A 25,211-nucleotide genomic window follows, 5' to 3' on the forward strand; every position below is an offset into this window, starting at 1 on the left:
AATCCATTTTCTTGTGCTCAAGTGGCTAACCAAATCACCTACTAAAAGTTTTAGAGGTGAAAACCCAAACTAGATCTGGTAAATATGTTTTGTAACCCTGTCAAACGCCAGCTATGCATTATGTTCATATAAACCCACCGTAGTTACTCTAATACGTTGTTTACGGAGTATATAATAGCTATGTCTTATATACTGATACCTTTTCAAAGGCACAGCCTTAGCTCTTCGGATGGGAACATCCAATGAAGGCTTATCTCATATACGTGGTTCCCCAGAGGGTGGCGTTGTTTTGGGGAGGTTTAGGAGGCATGGCTTTGCTGGAGGAAGTATGTCATTGGGGGTGGGATTTTTTTTTTTAATTTTATTTTTTTCTTATCAGCTACATTTTATTAACTCTGTTTCCCAGCTGTATACCGTTCCCTTATTCCCTCCCAATCCCAAACCCTCCCTCCCTCATCTCCTCCCTGCCCCTTTCCAAGTCCACTGATAGGGGGGACCTCCTCCCCTTTCATCTGACCCTGTTTTATCAGATATCTTCAGGATTGGCTGCAACACTTTGAAAACTCGTGCAATTTCCAGTTAGCTCTCTGCTTCTTGTTTGCCATTGAAAATGTGAGCTCTTGGCTTTCTGCTACTGCTCCCATGCCTGCCTGCACCTGCTGCCCCACAATATGGACTCTAACCCTCTGAAACTGAATCCACACGTCTTTCTGTAACATGCTGTAGTTAAAGTGTTTTAGCCTAGCAACAGAATATTCACTAACTAGTAAAACTACTTGCTGTTCTCTAAAAGTGTATTTTAGTTTTAATTATGTGTATGTCTGTGTCTGTATGGGCACATGAGGGAGGGTCCCCTCAGAACCTAGAAGAGGGCACCAGGTACCCCAGAGCTGGAGATGAGGCGGTTGTGAGCTTCACAATATGAGTGATGAGAATTGAACTTGAGTCCTCTGCAGAAACAAGTGCTTTTAACTACAGCCCTATAATTTAACCTTATTTTCAATATTAAAGGCAAAATACCTTGTGTCATGTCATACGAGACTACATTTTAACATGTGTTCCTTGGTTATATTCCATGTATTTTGATTTTACTTCATTTAATGTCAGAATGATAAACAGCGTTTATCTCTTAAATCTTTCTGAGGGGCAGAGTTGAAACTTTGGTTGGCCTCAAAGAAAACACGTTATCATCAATCACCAGTAACAGGGATAAGAAGGAACAAGTCACAATGAGACTTATTGCACACATTTGTACCTCAGAATCTATGTCCATCTGTGCAGATGCCAAATATTTCATAATCACAAATGTCATCAATTCATATCAGGAGAGTATTGCACAGATTACACTTAGCAACAAAAGAAAGTGATAAAATCAAATGCTAAATGTTAGCACTTAAAGATAATAAAGTAAAGTGATTTTATTTTAAGGTTAAATATTTACTGTGGGCATAAAACATTCAAACCTACAAGGAATCTTTAGTCTTAATCCTGATTTATTAAAAGTATATAAAAATTTATAAAAATAAGGATTAATATATAAATAATATAATTATATATTGATAATAATATATTAATAAATAATAGCAATATTATTTTATAGTAATCCTGATTTTTATAAATGTTTATATATATTAAACATTATATTATAGGTTAATACATAAATATGATATAATCTATATTATTATATCATGTAATAATATATCATATTACTCAAATATTAATCTATAATAATAAACATAAATGTTATCTCTGCATCTGAATCTTTTCATAACTTCATCATGGGCAGATGCTACATCCTTTACCTATTGCCTTTGAGGTTGCCATGCAACTTGCTTTGCCCAGCAATAGATGGGAGAACACCACATCGTGTTTCCACTGCTGTCCATGACTGTAGGCCTGGTTCATTTACATCTTTGTGTTTCTCATCAGCTTGACAAGAACATTCCATAGCACTGGTTCTCAACCTTTCTACTGCTACTACCCTTTAATATGGTTCCTTCTGTTGCAATGACCCAACCATAAAATTGTTTCATTGATATTTCATAACTGTGATTTTCCTGTTATGAATTATAATGTAAATATCTGATAAGCAGGATATCTGATATGTAATCCATATAAAAGGGTCCTGATGACCCACAGGTTGAGAACCCTTGTTCTACAGCTATTCTAATCTAAGAAGGGTGATCAAAAAGATTATTATTCTGCTTATTCTTTAGAGTTTGACCTCCATCATTTCTGCTTTGATTCTACCTTTAGATTTGTCAGTTCCACTTTACTTGGTATCTGAGACCCAAATATTACTTCTGACTCTAAATATTGCTATTTTCTGACTATCCTTTTTACACTACTAACCTTCTTTCCAATACCTTGTATTGTTCATACATGCTGTAATAAAAGTAAAATTAATTCCTAAGCAAAGTGTGAAGTGCAGTATTAGTTTGGAGTATCTGGAAGTACCAGGCACAGACTGAGTTTGCATTTATGTTCACAATCTTTCCCACAGCTTCAATTAAGAGCCTTGCTGGAGCAGAATCTGGGAGAATCATTCAGTGGCACTGTTATTTAGAGTTCAACTAGCTTTTGATGTTAATAAGCCTATAACACACTATACACTTCTCTGAATCCTCTTTTGATTAAAAAAGTCCTTCAGCTTGTTAGAGAGATGAGAGTAATAAACACTCACATTACTAAACTCCATCTCCTGGTTTGTTTGGTTTTCTTCAGGAAAACATCTTGGGCTTTATCCTCTACCAAAATAAGACATATGTTTGTCACTGCTGGATGAAGTTCAAGAAACCTCTCCTTCTGAATACCAGGCACCCAGAGTCTGGCTGTCACAGAAAGGAACATGGGTCTGGCTGCAGGGGAAGAGCCTCACCAATCTCCCCTAAGAGCTCAGACTGAGAGTTAAACATTGTACTACAATTCCCCACTGAGATAACACACTAGCTAAACTGACATGTTATTAATGAATTGTCTTGATGCTATGATATCTTCTGCACAAATAAGCATCATTATGTCTTCATTTAAAAATATTTACTGAATATGTAGTTATCTATTTCTTAGCAGTTTAATTGTAATTTAAAACTAAATGATCACATATAAAAAATTTCAGCAAAATTCTTTATTAGACTCTTTAAGTCACTCAAGTCTAAAACTATCAAGAAAAGAAACAAAAATAAAATTATACTTGTGTTTCAGTAATAACATATCAATGCTAACAGAACTCTAAAATATCCAGCATGCATTATGATATTCCGTAGAGTTAATATTTTTTGTTATTATACTACAAAATGGATTTCCAAGAACTATTTAATATGATTTCATTTTACACGGAAATCTATCTTGAATTCCTGCTAACTACACTATACTCATAAGAAATATGAGCACAGTCTATCAAAATTCAGAGAAAGGAATTTTGCTTTCTATGAAATTCGGTTTGATTCAGCAAGAAAGTATAACAAGCCATTTTATTTTTTATCAAAGGTATACCTCCCTGTCTAAAACATTTCCTTGCCTTCACTGTTTTGTAAAACTCAAGAGCAAATAAACACAGAATGTTCTCTGTAAAGCCTTTTGTAGGGAGCAGTAGGTATGCCAAAACTTCAGTGTGCAGGCAATGCATGTCCCAGGATATTTATGAATGTGGTCTAGCATATTTGTAGGTGGTAACACCATAATATCGTGTCAAAAGTTTGGATGCCTCTAAAAATGAATCAAATATTAGAGAAAATAATTTTAAATATAAAAGAAGATGTATTGCTATGTATTAAACATACAAACATTTCTATAATGGATAGCATAGGGCCTATCATTCCCATTCTTAGAACACTCCATGTCACCTCACCCTTTATCCCACTAGAGACTTGGCCCTGCCTTATGATGTTATGTTATGGATCATTAACTTGAGGGTTATAGCCAAAGCAGGATGCAACAGTAAACTGAAAGAAGTCTGAATCTATGATAACCTAGACTTCCCACCTCTAACAATTTTTTAAATATGGTGAAAAAATTAGTTTCTATTTTGTTCAATCTATTGTTATTTTGCATTTTCATTGTTCCATTGTTAGCAACTTAGGATCCTACTTGGTTTGAATTAAATACATTCCTTCTCCTTGGCAGCTAGGTCTTCTATTTCTGTGTCCTGTCTACCGACCCTACCAGCCTTAGACTCCCACTTGTACCAGGCTACCCAAACACTTCTCCCTGAACAATGGGATGCTTCTCTTCCCCTTGAAAACCATAAAACTTAGACAAATTCTATCCAAAAACAGTGTCCTCATGTCTGAGAAGGAGACCAGAAAGGCTGATCTAGCCTGAGCTGGTTTCGGGGGCACACACAGTAAAGTAAAATTCATGTGAATTTTTGGGAGAATCAACTATTTATTATGCTATGCTTATGCATAATTGGTGGTGCATTTGATTAATATTAGATGGATTATGGGAAGGGACATGTGTAGTAGAAAAATTACATGACTTATTCTATCAAATTAAACAAAGGACAACTCTGTGTCCTCTAGTGACCAAACTCCTCCTCCTCTTGAACCCTATTGAAGGAGGCCTCTAACATTACGGCCTTGAGTATCTCCATCCATGTGGTTCCACTGCTCTCTTGCAGTGTAATTTGAATTTTCTATTGCTTTGCTTTAAATAATTTCCCTGTTACATTTAGAAAATTTTTAAAATTAATTTATTTTTATTAATTTTATTTGCCTTTGTATCCCAGCTGTATGAATCTTTATTTCCATTATTTCTATTTTTAAAAACAACAATAACAAAAACAAGAACCTGGGAACACTTGGCCCAGGACATGAACCATGATAACAAAACCTCATTTAGGTTCTGACAGCACATAACTTCAAAAAGAAAATAGTTTAGGATGTGAAAATAGTCAAACAATGTCTGCTAGACAGAGCCTCCAACTACTGTGTTCATCTCTCTAGGAATACACGTACAAAAATTCAAGCATTGCTTTCTATAACAACACAATAAAGTTTCTGCTACCACATGCATTTAGCCATTCACCTCATTCATATTAAAGCATGTTTAGTAAAACTGCGTATGAATCTCTGTCTCTGCTTCACCAGTTTATCTCATTTTGTTCCCTTCAGTAAATAGAAAGCATATATAATGGCTAAGCTTAAGAGAGAATTCCCGAAGACACCAAGCAGATAAGAAACAAAGTTCTGCTTTGGGAAATTTACAGCACAGAAACTAGATAGATGGCAGACCTATCTAGCTTCTACATTACCTAATCTAGTTTCTACATTACCTAATCAATAACCATTAAACACCGACAGTTATGTAGTCCCTTTCCAAAAGGTCCCAAATGATTTTGGTATAAATGGAATTAAATCAATCTTCAGAAGAAACACTTTTCAACCACTTTTCAAAGAGGAACGTTGACTGAATTAAGCCAGTTGTAATTCTATCCTCAATGGGCAGTTTGCAGATGAAATATGGGCATTTAATTCTGCTTCTGGTAATGAGTTGTAAGTGAAAATCTCCGGTGCTGTTCTCCTACTCTTTTGCCTTAGACATTGATGAGTCAAAAGAAACTACTCTATCTAGATAGATGGGCCAAGAAAACTGTAGGCTTGCAGTAATTCTAACACTATTGAGACATACTATTTTCATCTGTCTAGCTGTACAAGAGTGGTGTTCTAGTCAGTGATATTTCTGTAATGTATGTGCACCTGAATTTATTTTTAATGACACAAACACATGTATGTACAATATCTAACAGCAGTTACTGCAAGACAATGGACAGGAGATTCGAACAGAAAGGAGGAACAGTAACTTCATCTGTTTTAGGTGGTCAAAAAGGCTACACAAAAGGAAAAAAAAGGTTTAGACTTTCAGGTAAACATTCTTTTCCTACACCTAAGATGCAATGACACAAATAAAAACAGAGCATAGTGTGAGAATGAACAAATAGATGGACACATAAGATTGATGTCAAACTCTGTAGCTCATGACATAGAATGTGGATTGTATGTCATGTGTGATGGGAAGTCTGTGAAGCATTTTAAACGTAGTGGCGATGATATCAGATTTGGTGGTTGATCAGCCTAATACTTTGCAGCTGGGGAACAGAACTGCAAAACACGAGCTAGGTAGAAAATGACAAGGTCCTAAACTTATGAGTTAAGGGAAGGTGAAGGCTAGGAAAAGCTCAAGGAAGATTCTATACCCCGGTCATTTAGTAGAGATATCGTATACAGGACGGAGCCTTATTAACACAGTGCATCAGTGTCTGTGGAGTGTCCCTGAGAGAATCAACTCCTAAACTGGGTTTATTTCACTCACAGATTTGGTGTTGTCTGCCAGTGGATGGTTGGCCCTCTTACTTTTTCAAAGCAAAACAGCAGGGCAGAAGGAGGGCAAACAAAACAACGAACTCCATGGATATGAGATAGGAGAGGCCAGAAGAGGGACTAGGGCCCCACTGTTCCCTCCAGCCATGACTCTGTTCCCTCCAGTCTTCCCCACACAGACCTGTGAGGGCACCTAAGCTCCAACCGTGGCAGATACATTGCCTGCAGAGAGCAGATAGGATGTTAGGTGGCAATGGCCAGAACTTAGGCTTAGACCCAAAACATGGAGAACAGTTAGAGATAAACATTTTGTGTATAAATTTGAACTCCTCCAATATCTAAAGAATAAGTAGAGGAAAAGATGAAAATGATGGAAAGTTGAATGAAAGAAGTGATCAAAAATTAGAGCACTGAACAATTCAAGTGCATAAAAACGAACATTTTGAGAGGCCTCATGTTTCCAAGAGAAAAAGTAAGATTATAATTTAAACACTTGCGTTAATCCTGGGGTAAAGAGACAGGTGGTTGTTAACCATGCTTGCTTATACCTGTAGTCCCAAGCCTAGGGAGGCTCAGGCAAGAGGACCTCTGTTAGTTCTGGGATCTAAAGTGAGTTATGTCAACTAGTAATATGAATTGAATTTTCTGTTGCCTATAAGGAAAAGAAACTTCATTTATACTTATAATGAGTAAAACCACGCCAAAATAGGTATCGATCAAAATAATATCTCAGGGCAACATTATAATCTAAGAAGAATTCACACTAAAGATAAGTAGTAATAAAATTGATGTAATAGCTGCTTTTTGAAAGTTACTATGTCTAAAATGAACCACTGATAATGCTGATAAAAATTCAAAAGCCCTAATCCCAGAAAGAATGTATACGTTTAATTGTTACTAACTCATTATATGTTCTCAATTTAGATATGAAATAGTAAAAAGGAAAACATGGGCTGGGGGATGACTCAGTGGGGAAAACACTCACCCCAAGCATGAAGATTGAGTTCAAATCCCCAGAGCCCATGTGAAGCTGTGTACAGCAGCATGTCCTGTCATCTCAGTGATTCTACAGATATGGGAGGAAGAGACTGCAAAATCCCACAATGTCATAAACCAGCTAGCCTGCTGTATGCAGCTCTCAACAGCAAACAGGTGTCCTGTCTCAGGCCTGACCTCCACATGTGCTTCATGGCATGTGTCCTCATTCACACACATGAATTAGTACACACACACACACACATACACACACACACACACAGAGCATAAATGTAGAAGTGAACAAAAAAGACTAATGAGAAGAAATAGGAAGCAGAGAATTTATGGGTTTGGAAATCAATACTCAAAGTACATCATATATATGTATGTATTTACGTATATCTGTATTAAATGTCCTTTTGTAACAGAGGACCATTCACAGTGGATATACACTAACGAAAATAAATAAATAATTGTTTTCCAGCTATACTCTCTCTCCTCTCCCCCCTCTCATACTAATGTATCCAGGAGTACACAGCTCATTCTTTCTGTCTTCTAAGTTTATAAATATTTATTTTAAGTGTTGCATGCAAATGGAGAAAAATTCATGTTGAATCACTTCTCACTGTTAAACTGATTTTACAACCAAGAGAGATAGCTGGCTGTGGTGATGCAGGCTTGTAATCCTAGCTCCTTGGATGTTTGAGGCATAGGAACCTCAAGTTTGAGGCTTGCCTTGGGTTACAGAAAAGTTCAAAGGTGTAGATGATCAGTGGGTTTCTGTCACAAAAAGGTAAAAAGAACAGATTTATTACAGAGGTAGTATGTCTGTCTGTCATGTGTGAAGCCATAGGTTGATGATGCTGGAACAAAACAAGTGTGAAAGAAAAGAAATCAGAGATACAATCTGAGCTACAGTAACTATACATTTAACTGAACAACAACTGTGATCTCAGTATTGTATAGGTAAATATCACTCACCTATGAAGGAAAAATCAAAAGATAATCTTATTAATACAGCAGGTTGGGAAAAAATTGTCAATATTGTCTCGCTAAAAGTATTTGAGCAAAAAAATCTAGGTTTTGGACATTAAGAATAACAAAAGCCTGGAATATAAAGGTACTGAAAAAATTTAAATCTATTAAGCAGAAAATCCTGAACATGATGATTAAGACAACAAGCTAGCAAATTTTGAAAAAAGATAGATGAAACACACACTTAGCTATAAAAGTTTAAATGTTAGGTTTTGCTTCCCCAGAAAAAGGGACTTTGAAAAAGAGAAAAAAAAGACAATAATAATTCATAATAATTTATCATTTAATATACTTAATCATTAGACAGTGAAAGGGTTAGGCTAACTTTGTAACCTATATGTCTTCTTTTTTTTAATTATTTATTAATTATACAGTATTCTGCCTGCATGTACATCAGAAGAGGGCACCAGATCTCATTATAGATGGTTGTGAGCCACCATGTGGTTGCTGGGAATTGAACTCGGGACCTTTGGAATAGCAGACAGTGCTCTTAACATCTGAGCCATCTCTCCAGCCCCCCTATGTCTTCTAAAGCCTATAGTTTTGAGTTTTAGGTCCAGGTTAAGCTAAAGCCTCTTAGTATATTTCCAGAGAGTGAAGGAATGTGACCCTATCTGTGAGGACAGATATAAAAAAAAGGCAAGCAAGCAATGACCTTCACTTAGCAAAAAGAAAAACTCCTGTCTTTGAGATAGCGTTTCTTAGCAATGAACCCAGACTTCTTCTGAGTAGCTTTTGACCTGCAGCCAAAAGTCCCGCAGCCCCTAATCTTCAAGGATGAGCTAACCACCCCCACCTTAAATTGCAGCTGCATCCACACTTGGCAGGACTGGCCAAGCTTGAGAACCTAAGACTAACCAATTATCTTACTTTATAGCTTCCTCATCCAATCCTAAATTGCCAAAACTGCAACTTCAAATTTCCTGCAATTTTTCTTTTAAAAACTTAAAGGCCTTTGTCTCCCGGTGCCACTCTTTGCTGACCAGCAGGGGCGACCCCATTGTACAATGGTTAATAAACCTCTTGCTTTTGCAACGAGTCTTGGTCTGGGGGAGTTTCTGGGAAGGGTGCAATTGAACTCCTGAGCTGTGAGACCCCAGGTCTTACAACAGCATTTTTATTTTTAGGTAGAAACTGATGCATACTGTTAAGAAAATTTTGATTCAACAGTATTTTGAAATTTAAAAAAACAAATATAAAATGACAAATTGTTTAAATTTTTTATGTTAAAGTAGCTATTAAATTAATGTAAATTATGTTAATATACAAAGAATTCTTACAAGTAAATTTATTTGGAAAAAGTCTGCAGGTAATTTACTTATTAAACAAATATCCATTAACTAATAAATCTATACTACTTAGGAAAGAAAATTCACTCAACAAAACTGATCAAAGTATTTATTTTCCTATAACTTTTAGATTTTTAGAATGGGAAAATAAAATGAACAAAACAAGCAAGTGTTTTTATATATAAATATATATGTATATACAACATATATACTTAAATACTAGACATGAGTAATCAAATAAATCAATCAATAGATATTATTAAATTATTAAAGTTTAAATATACCATATATATTGAATAAGATGATTGCTGGTATACAGAAAATAGCAAGTCTCAATGTTTAAAATATGAATGCGTATAGAGCTGTGCAAAATATTATGTTTTAATATATAATTAATATTTTGTTGTTTGGTGAAATATTTGAAAATTACAGAAAATTGGAAGGTTTAATTTTAATCATCCATTTGGCTCACAAATACCAAATTATCTTGTTCCTAGTATTTATAATTCCAAATAACTACTATCCTTGTGGTGATACTCTACTAAACAGAAGCAGAATTTTATAATTCTCTAAATCAGTTCCTCACCCTCTGCATTTCTCAGGTGACTGGCAAAGAAGATAACTTATAATTTTGCTACAAAAGAAGTTATCTGGCTCACATGTTTAATGCTAATGAGTCAGGACTGTGGTTGCAGTGTATCAGCATAAATTCACATGTTTTATAAGTGCAGCAAAGCTAGAGCACTACTGACCGAGACCAGCAGTAGAAACAAGTTACCAGCAAAGGTCCGTCTAGCATCTTTTAAGAACAAGGAATAATCTCTTAATTCCTGTCATTCCTGAGTTTGTTTTATATGCTTTGACACAACGTTGTGTGTAAGCATTCTCAGTGTATGTCAGTTCATGATGTTCTTAAAAGCTTAGATGATAAAAATAGGTCATAGTAAGTATAGCATTAGCCTACTTTGAAATCCTGGATTAGGTGGTGAGTAGAAAAGAGTAAGGTTATTAAATGGTTTTAGTTTGGACTCACAAACTGACCACTTGTAATAACCTGTGTAAATATCAATTTGTTCAGCAAAACCCAGGAGTTGTGTGAGGTCTAATACTTGGTATTAACCAGAAAAACAAGACACTGATACAAACAGGTGGAAATGTCAATGAGTTATTTTTACCCTCCATCTAAATATAGTTTTTATGTGAGTATGTAGATGTGTTTATATGTGTAGAGCTGCTCATATGTGTGTTGTAAGTGACGATTAATATTTACTATTGGTTTATCTTCTTGTAATGCTGCTGTTAATCCTCAGCAGCTGTATAACCAAATCACCACACAAAGACTGGGTTTTTAGTTAACCTAGAACACAATGCTGGGCAATATTTACTCCCTCCTAAACCTCCAAGCCCTCAGTTTCCTAACATTTAGATTTCCCACATTATACTTGCTTTTTGTGGAATCTTAGGTCTAGTTCATGCTCCATGTCCTCCAAGATCTCTCCTCCAGCTCTGCTCTCCTCACTCTCCTCTAGCCCCTTCTCCTCCCACTCTTTCCTGCTCTCTAGCTCCTCCCCTCTTTCCTGTCCTCTGGCTCCTCCCATTGCACAACATTGTATCTAGTTGCTTTATTTTGTCCTGTTTACACAAGAGTTGAGAGAGGATGCTTATAATGAGTATCACAATGCAATATCCAGAGTGAAACCAGAGAGTTGGGAGTGGGGAAATCAGCATTTGAATTAACAAGGGTAAGGCATATACATTTTAAAAGAACATTATACCAACATATGTGCATGTATGTGGGTACGAGAGGACAGCCTTGGGGGTCATCTTCAAGATATGTCCATCTCCATTGAGATAGTCTCTCACTGGCCTGGAGATGCCCAGTTAGGCTACAGTGCATGGTCAGTGAGCCCCAGAGGTCCCCTGTCCCTACCTTTCCAGTTACTTGAGGCTAGTTAAAAACAAACAAAAACCAACCAAACAAAAGAACAAGATTTCTGGGGAATATGTTAAGAAATTCTGATGTAACATGTATGTGACCTGCTAATTTATTGTCTAACAAGCTCCCAGAAAAGCTAATGCTCCTGGTTGAAGGTACACTTTTAGAAGGTTATCGATGCCATTCAGTACTAATGCAGGTGACAAGCCTAAACTTTAAACACATCGACCTTAAATTTTTAACAACAGGTGTTTTGGGTTGAAGGACCAAATTGAAATCACAAAAGACTTCGAGGCAAAACTTCAGTTGCATTCATTCACAAGCAAATCAGCAAATTACAATAATTGTGCAAAGAAAGTTTTTGACTAGTATTTTAGGTAAAAAGCCATATGTGATGAGATCAAATACACAGATATTGTCTGTCAGGTGCAACTGTTGTTTTAGCTATATATAAATAATTTAAACTTTAACTACTAAAACAAATTGAGTTAGTACTGGAAGAACAACAAGGAAGGAGAAACCAGTGTTGGGAGTACACGTGGGACTTTTGAGACAGACTGGAGAGTGCTAGCAATCCAGAGCCTGAGAGGTTCTAAACCAGGCTTTTGAAAGCCAGACTGAATGCCTCTGACCCTTACCCATGAAATAACAGTGCTCTGCAGATCCTTGCATCTTAGATTCTAAAATGATTTCTTCAAATCCATTCTCATATTTCCATCTAAGAAAAAACACTAGAGAGATGGATTGGGGACTTGTGCCTGTAAACCCAACACTCTAGAGGCTCCAGCTGTGAGTTTCAGGCCAGCCCAGGCTCTAGACCACGCTCACTGCCTGTGTGGGATTCTATCCCAAAACAAAACACTGCATAATTACATTTTTTATCAACATTTACTCAAACATATATTTAAAAGCAGAGGATTAAATCTAAATTATTATTAAGCAACTATGCAATTTTCAACTTTGTAGATATTTGTACAAGAAAATGAAAGCTATTTTATAGCACATATAAAGATGAGTGTTCTCTGTAACAAGAATTACTTTCTTCTTTCCAATTACAAAGTAACATTTCTGCATGTATAATAAGACAAGTATTGTATATGACATTCCTGGAAAATTAACAATGTTCATAACTTAAGGGGCCAAGAATTTGACAGAGGTAAAGACTAGTGCAAGATATGGAAAACTGCTTAAGGAACTCTGAATTCCCCATGTGTGAGCATTTGAATCTATGAAGAAAGCACTAAATGTTCTAACATGCTCGTGGACACGTGGGGATTTATTTCCAGACTCTTCTGCCAGGTTGTACCTGAACATTATATTTATCAGACAACCTGACAAGGCAAATGCTGTTGATGAACTATCTCTTAGAGTGTCTTACTGTTGAAGATTTATGTAACTGCCAGTCTCTGTGCTGTTAGGTTTTAGAAACTGGAATGCAGAATTCTAGGAATTTGGAGATAGCCTAACAAACCATACTTCTTAAGTATTTGTAAGGTAAGAAATGCAATGTCCTTATCATTGCAAAGAGAAACATTATTTTCACATAGCTGATAATGTGATTGCGTGGAAAGGACCAGCTGTGATTCCAAACTCAGAAGGTCCCTTCCTTCCCCTTTCTTCTTGACAAAGTCTAGCAAATCTTAAATGACTGAATTTTCTGTCAATCTTTCTAAAAAGGATGGTAGGATTTTCTTTTTTTTAATTTTTATTTATTTATCATTTATTATAATTTATTCACTTTGTATCCCGGCTGTGCCTCCCTCCCTCCTCTCCTTCTAGTCTCACCCTCTCTCCCTCTCTGTTCCTCCTCCCCCCCAGGCCACTCCTCTAGTCCACTGATAGCAGAAGTCCTCCTCCCCTACTATCTGACCTTAGCCTATAAGGTCTCCTCAGGCCTGGCTGAATCCTCTTCCTCTATGGCCTGGCAAGGCTGAACCCTCCCAGGGGCATGTTAATGTCAGAGGCAGTCCCTGCTCCCCTCACTAGGGAACCCACTTGGAGACTGAGCTGCCTATGGGCTACATCTGAGCAGGGGGTCTGGGTCCTCTCCGTGGTTGGAGCACCTTTCAGCCTGCACTGGCACATATCCCCAAACATCTGCTTGAGGATTCTCTACTCTGCCTGGATTGAAGCCTCGGGTAAACAAGGTTTTCAAATTCTGGCCTCTATCTCTAGAAGTTTTTTGGTTCTCTCAGTGTTGGCATCTGGGGATGTGACAGTAGGCAGTTGGAAGTAGTAGTAAATCCATATTCCTATGCAGGCCTGGGACATGGGGGTCACTAGCTGTACAAGTGGTAACAGTTCTCAGTCTCTGGTCTAAGACCTCTGACCCTGAAGGCTCAGAGCTCTCTGAAACTTTTCTAGTGTTCACCGCCCGCAGGTTCTCTTCATCCACGTTGGCCTCTCTACAACTTCCAGCCGCACTTTCAGGTATCATTGGTCACTACCGTAGCTAAGGATATCTGCCTCTGACTCAAAACACACGCGCGAGGCAGAGCCCCCAGGGTTGTTAAAAGACTAGAGCGTCAACTGTGGCTGGGATAAATCAGGCACCAGCTTCCTCTCCCTGCGGGTGGCAGTATCTAAGGTGTGGATAGTTGTCATTCCACAGCACTGCTTCTGCTTCTTCCACACTCCAGCAGTGACTGCTAGCGCTTTGTGCTAGGAAGCCTGTCTCTGGGGCTCTCGAATTCAGTGTTCCAGAGTTCTTCCTTGCTATGAGATATGCAGCACCAACAATGATTTTAACACACCAAACAGCGCTTTACAGCTTCACAGTGCCCGAGGAGTTCACTTCTTAGAACTCTTAAATAATATCATATGAGAAATCAGTTTGCCTCTAGGTTTTGTTGCCGTAGAAGATTCTCTAGGGTTGATTTCTAAAATTCTCTTTAGGCATGAGCATGTAATTTGTTCGCAAATCTCAAAGGCACAGTCTCATTAACTGTGGAAGAATAATTAGCCATGGTACTGTCAAAAGGCAACATACGGTCATAGGCACTGGAAGTGTCACCTGTAGTTTAATGTGCTTCTAACACAAATGAAGGAGCAGGATCAGTAAGTTAATAAGAAATCCTCCCCTGTCTCCTCATTAAGGTTTCTTTGAAAATAAAAAAAATAACCTTAGTAGGATATCCACTCATGAAGATACACTGGAAATCACACGACTTACATTTGGTTATAGTAAATAAGAAATTACATTAAAGTGCTAAAATAGGTAATCATCATCTCACATTATTGAGTTTAAAATTAAATATTTCATGTCTCTTAAAGAATGGATGTGTGTTTATTTCAAAATACTTTATGGAGGTTACTTTCTTCTGACTAAGTTAGAAATGTAATATATCTTCAAATTTATGTTAAAGACATTTATATAAAATAAACAAGACTTGTGCTTAATACATGTGCCAACTTTTTAGTGTATTCAATTCTAATTCACTTCAAACAGCAAAATTATTTGCCCCTATGAATATTTAAATACAAAAATGGATATATGGGGAACAGAACAAGAAAGTATTTTCATGATTTCCTTTATATACAATATCTTTAATCAGGTTTGGTATTGCCCTTATATTGTAATAGATTTATTTTTTAAAGCTTTCTTGGTAAAATGATTTCAAAGGTAAAAGGTAATCTATACCAATGCATTTAGCACACTGATGAAATAACATTTTGGGCTCTAAACACCCATATACTTAATAACCTTAGAAATAAAAACAAATTTGTGTCTAGAAACAACAACAGCTTCCACACAAGGGAGAATTCACATACATATTGAGTTCTTACAATGCCTTGTAAAACTCAGGTGTGTGGCTACGAAACTCCAGGGATTAAAGTGGAGAAGAGCCTTGACCTCATTGGCACAAGAGACAGCTTTCTGAACAGAACACCAACCACACAGGCTCTAAGAGCAACAATCAATAAATGGGACCTCTTGAAAGTGAAAAGCTTCTGTAAAGTACAGGACACTGTCATCAAAACAAAACGACTGCCTACAGATTGGGAAAGAATCTTCACCAACCCTATATCTGACAGAGGCCTAATATACAGAATATATAAAGAACTCAAGAAGTTAAACACCAACAAACCAAGTAATCCAATTAAAAATGGGGGACAAAGCTAAACAGAGAATTCTCAACAGAGGAACATCGAATGGCAGAGAAACACTTAAAGAAATGCTCAATGTCCTTAGTCATCTGGGAAATGAAAATCAAAATGACCCTGAGATTCCACCTCACACCCATCAGGATGGCTAAGATCAAAAATAAAAGGGATGACACATGCTGGAAAGGTTGTGGAGAAAGGGGAACCCTTCTCCATTGCTGGTGGAAATGAAAACTTGTACAACCACTTTGGAAATCAGTCTGGCGCTTTCTCAGAAAAGTAGGAATAGTGCTACCTCAAGATGCAGTTATACCAGTCCTGGGATATATCCAAAATATGCCCAAGCATATAACAAGGACATTTGCTCAACTATAGTCATAGCAGCTTTAGTCATAATAACCAGAATCTGGAAACAACCTAGACGTCCCTCAATTGAAGAATGGATACAGAAAGTGTGGTACATTTATACAATGAAATACTTCTCAGCAATTAAAAGCAAGGAAATCATGGAATGTGCATGCAAATGGTGGGAACTAGAAAAGATCATCTTGTGTGAAGTAACCCAGAAGCAGAAAGACACACATGGTATATTCTTACTTATAAGTAGATATTAGACATATAATATAGGATAAACAAACAAAAATCTATAGTTCTAAAGAAACTAAACAACAAGGAGGACCCTAGGGAAGAGGCTGAAACCTCACTCAGAAGGGCAAACAGGATAGACATCCGAAGTAGGAAAAGACAAGGAACGGGACAGGAGCCTTCCACAGGGGGCCTCTGGAAGACTACCCATTAGAGTATCAAAAGATATACTAAGACTCATAGCCAAACTTTGGGCAGAGTGCAGAGAAGCTAATGGAAGAAGAGGGAGATAGAAAGAGATGGAGGGCACAGGAACTACACAAGGAGGCCAACAGACAAAAAAAAAAAAAAAAAAAAAAAAAGACCCTGGGCCCTGGGGGTCCTGCAGAGACTGATACTCCAACCAAGGACCATGCATGAAGGGGACCTAGACCAGCTGCTCAGAGGAAGCCCATAGGCTGCTCATTCTTCAAGTGGGTGCCCTAGTAAGAGGTACAGGAGATGTCTCTTACAGGAACTCAGCAATCACCTCCCCCTGGGGAGTGCAGCCTTGCCAGAAGAAGATGATGCAGCCAGCCTTGATGAGACCTGATAAGCTAGGGTGAGATAAAAGGAGAGGAGGTCCTCCCCTATCAGGGGACTAGGGGAGGGGCAGAAGAGGTGAAGAGGGGGTATGGGTGGGACAGGGAGGAAACGAGGGAGGGGGCTACAGCCCAGAAACCAAGTAATAAAGAATACAGCCCAGATACAAAGAATAAACTATAGTTAAAAAAAAAATCCTCCGGGGATTATCCAGTTAGGCAACACAGTTTGCACAGCACTGTGGGAGGCACAGAGCCCAAGTCTGCGACCTCAAAGTGCTGGTCTCCGACACGAAGCCAACTCATTCAAACATCATCCTCTTCTACAGAGCTCTGACTTGAGTCTCCGACTTTGCCACCACAACGGAGCCTTACCTGGAGGCGAGCAGCTTGCAGCTGTAGAGTGAGGCAGGTGCTGAAGCAGGAAAGGCCAGAGGGAACGCCCGGGCCAGCGCACCCGCCACTCTCAACTCGCGCCTACTCAGCTGTCAGGGGTGGGGCTGCCCTGAGCATCCCTGAGCCGGAGGAGGGTTCCGCCCACCCTCCACAGTGCAGGGCGGGCCCGACAGCATTCTGGGTCCCGCCCCAGAATTGCACGTGACAACACTCTAGTGTCTGATTGGAGCACTTGGGACGGGAGCCGACTCCCTGGTGACCTCTGGAAACAAGGTTAAGAGCCAGTTGGTTACCTAGCAACGCGGCTACTGTGCAGAAGATGCAATTCCTAAACACTGGGGCAAGTCTTCACACAGCGCGAGTACAATGAGATTTTAAAAGATGGGGCAGAAGGGCTATGACCCAGCAGCGTTTTCACTGCCTAATATTCCACATGGAAGCTGTGCCGTATACAAAAACAAGTTGAATGAACAACACGTCCTCTGGTTTCTACATTATTCTTGAACCATTGCCTGCAATGTGAGTGTAGAATGCAGTATGATGGGCTCACGTAGCCCCATGAACCACACCTGGGAATGAGACTGTTTCGATTAGTCCAACTGCATTTAGTTAATATATCAGTCCACACAGGGAGAAAAACGTGTTTGCCCTGTGGACTCTGCTGGAATCGCAAATGCTTGCTGCTGTTACTCATGTAATTAGGGTCTATATTTCTGAAATAGCTTTTTTCATTAGGTCCCAATTAACAAACACATTAGAGGAAATTTGCCTTTATGTACTTGAAAGTGACCTTTAAGCCTGGTGTGGTGGTGCACAGCTGTAATCCCAGAACTCGGAGAGACAGAGACCAGCCTGATCTACAAAGTGAATCCAGGACATCCAAGACTACACAGAGAAACCCTATCTCAAACAAACAAACAAAGAAACAACAACAACAATAACAAAAACAGAAACAACAAAAGAAAGAAGGAAGAAAATAAAGTGAGACTCAATGTGAGAGACCATGGCCAAGGAACATGGATTCAAGTTGCCCCAAACTGTGTGCTCCAGCTTAGTTAAGTCCATCAGCAAACTCTTTAAAGTCACAAAACATCAGGTAAGCAGTTTACACAGAGCTGTGAAATCTACCAGAATTTGTCTAAAGACATTCCTTAGCCTTTGGTTAGTAGAATGAATGGTCTGCCAAGGTAATACATTTGAAAACTTTTCCATAATAGTGAAAGGTGTGTTGTATCACATAACAAACAATAACAAACACCTTACCATTTTCTGGAAATGATTCCTATTCACCTTCACAGTGCGTTTTGCTACTATTGTTCTAAGTATTCTCTAGAGGTACTGTTCCCTTGGAGTCCCTCATGCTGTAAATAAAGACTTAAAGGTTATCTCTCCTTGCAGATTAACAAAGTTAAAAGTTAACTATTTCTTACAACTATTTGCTCTACACCATAATTAAGTGATCAACAATAGCAAGTTTCCAATAAATGTTTGATGGATGGATAGATGGATGGATGAAAACAAATGGCATACAATGTCCTGAAAAACTATAAGAATTAAAACATAGAACTTTAGGTATTGAACTGTAAATGTAGTTATATAAAGATGTTATGGGTTGATTTCAGAAGAAGGACTCAGAGAAAATTTTCTTTCGAATTATTCAGAAAATACAAACAAATAATATTTCATAAGGCAGAAAAGGAAATGGGCAAGCCATGCAACATGGACAGCACTGGAAAAGTATACCATGAATTTAATTAATTTTGTCTTGCTTCAATTTTTTGTTGGAGGTGAGTGTGGCTATCCACAGACATGAAAGGATCTAGAGACCGTAAAAGGAAAAATAAACCTAGAGAAACCAGATTCAGGGAGATACAGAAATCAGTACTTAAGTCAAACATTAACCTCTTGTGGCCAAGAGAAACCTTTAAAGTTAGTAAAAAATAAAATGGAGTTGTTTCTTAAGGAATGATAATACCGGGTTGATATATAAGCATACACATCAGTAAAAGGTATGCTGGATTGGAAGGGAATGAGTGTTTTTTGCTTTTCTTTCTTTTTTTTTTTTGTTTTTTTGTATATATATATATGTATATGTATATATATACATATATATACATATATATGTATATATATATACACACACACACATTGGTGTTTAGCCTGTGTGCATGTCTGTGTGAGGCTGTCAGATCTCAGAGTTATAGAGAGGTGTGAGCTGCCAGAAATTGAAGCCGAATCCTTGGGGAGAGCAGTCTGTGCTCCTAACCTCTAAGCCATCTCTCCAGCCTGGTTCAGCAGTTTTTTCAATAGATTTAAACAATTACAATCAGAGTTTGATCCAGAGAAACAACATGATCTCATCTCTAAATGCAAGAAGGATAACTGTTTTTCAGTCTTTCATTCAATTATTATTTGATGTGATGTTCTATCTCACAAGGAAAAAATAGTGTCAGTCACTCAGGATGCCTGACATTTTCTGAGTCATTATTAGCCCTTGCCATTTCAAGTAAATGGAATACATCATCATTAAAAAAGTATGTGAAATACACTAACATGGTACAAAAGTTAAAAGCAAAGTCAGACATCTGGTCCAAGAAACTATACCTGGAGCCATTTTGCTATGAAAACAAAACAAGATGTTGCTGTGTCTGGGAGTCCCATATGGAGCAATTTGTTGAAAATATTTCAGAAGCTTTGAGTCCCTAGATATGACCATTTTTGTTTAAAACTGGCTGCCAGCACTTATTTTTAATCCAAGGTTTAAGTCTTTTAATGACACCAGAATTAAGGGAAATTAATTTTTCATCTTATTTTTTAATCCTGAAATCAGAGTAAGAAGGAAAAATTCAGTCTTCATAAGAATTTGTTCAGAGTATGGCTAATTCCCTTTGGGTATGCTTTTCAGAGCTATTACAAAACTAAGCCTCAGGGCATTGCCTCTGTTTCCATAGTATTTTCAGTTCATGGAATGCTTGTCAGAAAGAAAAATCTCTCAAATATAAATTATGAAATGTGAAAGCACTATATTACTTTATATTTTTATTGGTGAATTTTATAATGTAGATCCTTTATTTCTTTTTTTTTCTTTATTTTATTATATTATTTTGAAGCCTGGCTTCTTTGTGTAGCCCTGATCCTCCCGGGAACTCACTTTATAGAACAGGCTGGCCTCAAACTCAGAGATTTACCTCTCTCTGCCTCCTGAGTGATGTGATCAAAGGTATGTGCTGCTGCTGCCACTGCCATCAGGCATTTGATATATACAGCGGGAGGGCCCAGTCCACTGTGAGTAGTGCCATTCCTGGGAAGGTGGTCCTGGGTTATGTAGGAAAGCAAGTCATTAAGAATTGTTTCTCCACGGTCTCTGCTTCATTAAGAATTGTTCTTCCACGGTCTCTGCTTCATTTCCTGCCTTGGCTTTGCCTGATGATAGACTGTCAGTGGAAGTATAAGAAGAAATAAATGCTTTATGGCCCAAGTTGCCTTTGGTCAGTGTTTTATCAGAACAGAGAAGAAAAACAGCACAGGAACTAGCCTCTAAGTATTGTCTAAACCTTTAAATGCTAGAGCATCTTACCTTTTTATTATTATCATGCAAGAGAATTTCCCAACTAGTTCTTGAAAGACATGGTCAACTTTTTATGTTTATGTGACAAGGTAGTGCCTCACACATGTGATCCCAATTCTAGGGAGGACCCAACAGATTGTCTCATGTCTGAGTCCAGCATCAAGGACAACTGTGGATACAGGGTGAGAACCTGTCTCCAAGAATTAATTTTTAAGATTTTTTTTAAAAATTCAATAATTATAGCCTTTCCACACTTATAAACATTTTATGGACCAGGATGATATCATAAACAGTTCAAAGGAAAATTCAAAACCACATCAATTCATATAATATGAATATGTATTTTCATAATAAATCACAAAAGATGTTAATTTAAAATAGTTCTTTTGGGATACATATTTTAGTGTTTATTAAAGAAGAAAGTAAATTTACACACCAATAAGACAAATGTGTTTGTATAATCTTTACATAAATAACTAAACCACGGCCAAGTAGTTGACCCTGCAAGACACAGCATCTTCAAAGTTTTTCAGTTAGTCAATATTCTTATTTGGTTCTGGTAAATGCTGCAAATCCACTTCAATACTTAGTACAAAATGACATAAGCATGTTTTAGGGCATTTGAAAAGTTGTTGGACATTCTGTCCTAATATGAAGCCAAATTTCATTCAACTATTTTAAATTTTCATTTTTTACAATCTCATGACATATCCAATGTACACTGATTACATTTACTCATTATCCATTCCTTCCCAACTACTTCTCCATAAGAACCAGCCCTCCCACTTTCATTTTTTCTAATGTTGTTGTCGGTGTATGACCTATTGCATTTCACTAGAGTTACTTGCACAAGCTTTAGTGGGGCATTATTTACTCCAAATGGGCAACTTATCAACAGCTATATCACCAAGGAATACGGTTCCCTGCTCCCCCTGCAGCCTTTAACAGCTCCTTGGGGAGAAGGGGCTCTTCACTCCAGTGGTAGGCAAGGTCAGTGATGTCTTTTCTTCATTTTCAGCCTGTGTATCATCTTCCAACACTATGAAGGTAGCCAGTGGGAAAGGAAGTTTCCAGTTCAGTTCTAGTTTGATTTCCTCTTTGTTCTGTAACCAAAGTGGGTGATATCTTTTGACATTTAGTTCTGGTGAACACCCAATAGCAACAGTAATTCATGTGTTATTTTGAGGTCTCTAGGGCCTCTTCGAACAGTAACCCCAAAGGAGGTATCATATACCTAGAATATACACATATATATGTTTGCATATATATAAACATATTCTAGGTATGCAACATAAAATACACACACACGTATATATGTATATAATACATAAACCCAACCTTCTCAATCTGTATAATCTTACTTGCGCATTTTAGGCTATGCATTTAGGATTAGATAATCAATTGGTTGCTTTCTCTGTATAGCCCTGGTTGTCCTGGAACTCAATTTGTAGACCAAGCTGGCCTCAAACTCATAGACATCCACCTGCCTCTGCTCCTAAGTTCAGGGATTAAAGGCAAGCGCCACCACACCCAGCTTTTACATATATTCTTAATCCTAATTAAATGTAACCGACCCTCTTCTACTCTCCATTCCTCCACTCCTATCCCTGCTGACACTGGTTCCCAGTAGTCACTTCCTTTACTTTCATATTTATAAAAATAAATATTTAGTTCATAATATTCATAAATATTCACTTCATTCATCTCTGATGACCCCTTTCTGGCTTCTCAGCCTAAACAGACATTCACTACAACTTAAAAATACAAACCTAAAACCTCAGAGCTAGTCTCTCTCACACCGGAGAGAGAATGTGTGATGTTTGTCTTTTTGTTACCTCACTTAGTATGTTTCCCAAAAAACTTCATAATTCCTTCTTTCCTTACAGCTGAATAAGGTTACACTATGTAAGTTCACCACATTTTCCTTGTACGTCTTTTAATGGAGAGCGAGGTTCTGTAGTAGTTCTATTACGAGTTTTGTAGAAACTCCACACTGACTTGTACAATGGTCGGAGGCAGTTTATACTCTCACCAACGGTAAATGTGGCTTCCTCTTTTTCCATATTTTCTCTAGCATTTGTTATCTTTTGCTTTCTTTATTACAACCATTTGCCTGGCTTGAGATGGAATCTCTAAGTAGTTTTGATTTGCATTTTCCTGATGGCTAGGGATATTGAAAACTTAAAAAAAATGATTTTTTATTGGTCATTTGTACTTCTTTTGAAAACTCTCTGTTCAGTGCTATAGTCTTTTGTTGTTGTTGACTGTTTTTTGAGACTGAGACTCAATGTCTAATTGTCCTGAAATTCACTATGTAGACTACGCTAACATTGAACTGGATCCATCCGTTTCTATCTCCCAAGTGCTGGGATTAAAATATGTGCCATCAGGCTCAGCTCATTCTACAGTCTATTTTTCTTCACTTTTTAAAAAAAAGTTATTTATATTTTCATAAATTACAGTTTATTCACTTTGTATCCCCGCTGTATCCCTGTCCTTCATCCCCTCCCAAACTCACCTTCCCTCCCTCATTTCCTCCCATGCCCCTCCACAAGTCTACTGATAGGTAAGGTTCTCCTCCCCTTCCCTCTGAGCCTAGCCTATCAAGTCTCATTAGGACTGGCAGCATTGTTTTTCTCTGTGGCCCAGTAAGGCTACTCCCCGCTTAGGGAGATTAAAGAGCCAGCCACTGAGTTCATGTCAGAGACAGTTCCTGTTCCCATTACTGGGAAACCCACTTGGAGACCGAACTGCCATGGGCTACATCTGTGCAGGAGTTCTAGGGGTTCTAGCCATCTCCATAGGTGGTCCTTGGTTGGAGTATCAATCTCAGAAAAGAACACTGTGCTCAGAATTTTTTGATCTGTTGTTCTCCTTGTGGAGCTCCTGTACCCTCCAGTTCTTCCTATCTCCTCCTTCTTTCATTAGATTTCCTGCACTCTGCCCAAAGTTTGGCTGAGTCTCAGCATCTCCTTTGATACCTTGCTGGGTAAAGTCTTTCAACAGCCCTCTGTGGTGGACCCCTATCCTGTTGCTTGTTTTCTCCCTCTTCTGATGTCCATCCCCTTTGCCTTTCTGCAGGAGGATTGATCATCTTACCCAGGGTCCTCCTTCTTGTTTAGCTTCTTTAGGTGTACAGATTTTAGTATGTTTATCCTTTATTGTGTCTAATATCCACTTATAAGCTACATCTATTTTGATTAGATTGTTTGTTTTCTTGATATTTAGGGCTTTTCGTTCTTTGTATACACTATATATTAACGTTCTATTGGACGTATATCAGGCAAATATTCTTTCCCATCCTCAGTGCTACCTCTTCAACTGATTAACAGTTCCCTGTGCTGGACAGAAACCTTTTAATTTCATGAAGCTCCATTTGTTATCCATCAGCCTCATTTTCTGAGCAACTGGAGTCCTGTTTTCAGGTTTTCCCCAGTGCCTCTACCTTGAGGTGTAGTTATTACTTTTTCCTCTGTTGGTTTCAGAATATATACTAATGTCTTGGGTTATTTTGTGGTGTGTGTTTGTGTTTGTGTGTGTGTGTGTGTGTGTGTGTGTGTGTGTGTGTAAACTAGGAGATATTGATCTAGGTTTGATTGTGTGTGTGTGTGTGTGTATAAAGTAGGAGATAATGATCTAGGTTTGATGGTGTGTGTGTATGTGGTGTGTGTGTGTGTGTGTGTGTGTGTGTGTGTGTTTGTGTGTAAAGTAGGAGATAATGATCTAGGTTTGATTCTTCTACATATAGATACCCAGTTTCCCCAACATCATTTGTTAAATAGTCTGTCTTTTATCCAGTGGGTGTTTTTGGAATCTTTTGTCTGTAATAAAATCCCCAGACCTTTAGCAGGCCCCCAGACCTTAGAACATCTGATTCTGTGATGAAAGTGCCATTCTGGCTGTAAAAATCAGCATGTAGACATCACCACATGCCAAAAATGACAGTAAAGACCTAATCCATCAAAGTCCATAGTTATGGGAAGTCTCTAAATGTTCTAACCTTGCTCTTTGGCTTCTGTAGTTCTGTTTCTGGCTAACCGTTCTTTTGACTGAAGTACGCCAACCCAGAACATCGTTTTTGTGATTAAAAGCTCACCCTGAAAAACAGTCAGGGCTACACTTGGATTTTGAACACCCAGTGTAGTCACCAGCTGGCTAAAAAAGACTTTATATTGGCTAAAACCATGTTGGAACAGTCATCTCTGGATAATACCCCAGAACATTTCTGGAGGTTGCACCAAGATCCCAGCGACCAGACCTCAAGACTTCATGGATCTCAGAGTCCCTTAGATAGAGGTCAGAAGAATGTAGTGGTCAAGAAACTCCTAGGGAGTTTGCAAACTGATATGTTTCAGGTCCCCAAGGCTCCCTAACACTTCAGAGGTGTCTGGCACCTCATTCCAAAAGGAAACAAATTACAGAGTC

General features: G+C 38.0%; 1 protein-coding gene across 6 annotated transcripts in view; it reads right to left on the minus strand.

Annotated features, from left to right (window-relative positions):
* The window catches only part of Wdr17 (WD repeat domain 17), a 96,042-nt gene extending 78,671 nt beyond the window's left edge, over positions 1–17,371 (minus strand). For 3 of the 6 annotated variants that reach the window (XM_060381789.1, XM_060381786.1, XM_060381787.1), the window contains exon 1: positions 17,198–17,369. The gene's annotated coding sequence lies outside the window, so the exon portion shown is untranslated. Of the gene's footprint in view, positions 1–17,197 lie in introns of all 6 variants that reach the window. The other 3 variants (XM_021656729.2, XM_021656728.2, XM_060381788.1) reach the window with 2 other exon arrangements.
* Between the last annotated feature and the right edge of the window lie 7,840 nt (positions 17,372–25,211).

Source organism: Meriones unguiculatus, chromosome 4 (genome assembly GCF_030254825.1).
Source record: "Meriones unguiculatus strain TT.TT164.6M chromosome 4, Bangor_MerUng_6.1, whole genome shotgun sequence".
NCBI lineage: Eukaryota > Metazoa > Chordata > Mammalia > Rodentia > Muridae > Meriones > Meriones unguiculatus.